The following is an 824-nucleotide window of genomic DNA, read 5'->3' as shown; positions in this document are numbered from 1 at the left end:
GCACCGCTCTTAAATGGACGATGTGGTTCTCCTCATCTGTCCTCCCGTGCTCCGCACGACTGTGAGCGAAAATGTCGTCAAAGTATGTCGGTGCATACGCCCTGTGGGGCCTGAACAACTGCGTCACAAGACCATTAAATATTGCTGGGGCATTTGACAGCCCTTGGGGCACTACCGGCCACTCCAAGAGCATACCGCTCGGAGTGTTCACCGCTGTTAGCGGACTATCACTCGCTCTCATGAGCAATTGTTACTACTCATCGACCAAGTCGAGTGCACTGTACTTCGTACACCCCACCATGTTGTTTTGAAGAACGTTCTTTCTAGAAATCGGCGTCTGTGCCGGAATGGTGGCATCGTTGAACTAATTGCAAGCATGGACGATACGCTACTTGCCGTTCGGCTTTCGAACACAAAACGTGGGTATTGAATGGGTAGACTTGCTCTCACGTACCATTCCTGCGTCGTGCTTTGCACGGAAAAAGGCGTTAATGACGTCGCACTGCTCCTTGTGCAGGGGCCATTGGCGTGTTACGCAGTATTTGGTTCCCGGTACCAGGTTAGTCTCACGACACACACCTCAGTCCGGAGGTAGAACCGAAGGCGGGTCTTTGGAGACGACATCTTGACATTCCTAAACCAAAAGATAGTACGGATCCAAGGGATTCCATAGGATCGACGATCCCCTCCGTGCGTTCAGCACTCTCTTGGTGTCTTCCAAGACAGCTTCATCCAGAGGCGATGACCAGTTTATCTCCTCGTCTGGTCGTACAATGACCACTTTGGCCGAATCGCCTGCCTTCAAGGCACTGTCGAACTCTTCG

Source organism: Plasmopara halstedii, assembly GCF_900000015.1.
Source record: "Plasmopara halstedii genome assembly, contig: Scaffold_614, whole genome shotgun sequence".
Taxonomy (NCBI): Eukaryota; Oomycota; class Peronosporomycetes; order Peronosporales; family Peronosporaceae; genus Plasmopara; species Plasmopara halstedii.
The sequence above is the reverse complement of the archived record's forward strand: the minus strand, read 5'-3'. Positions refer to the sequence as shown.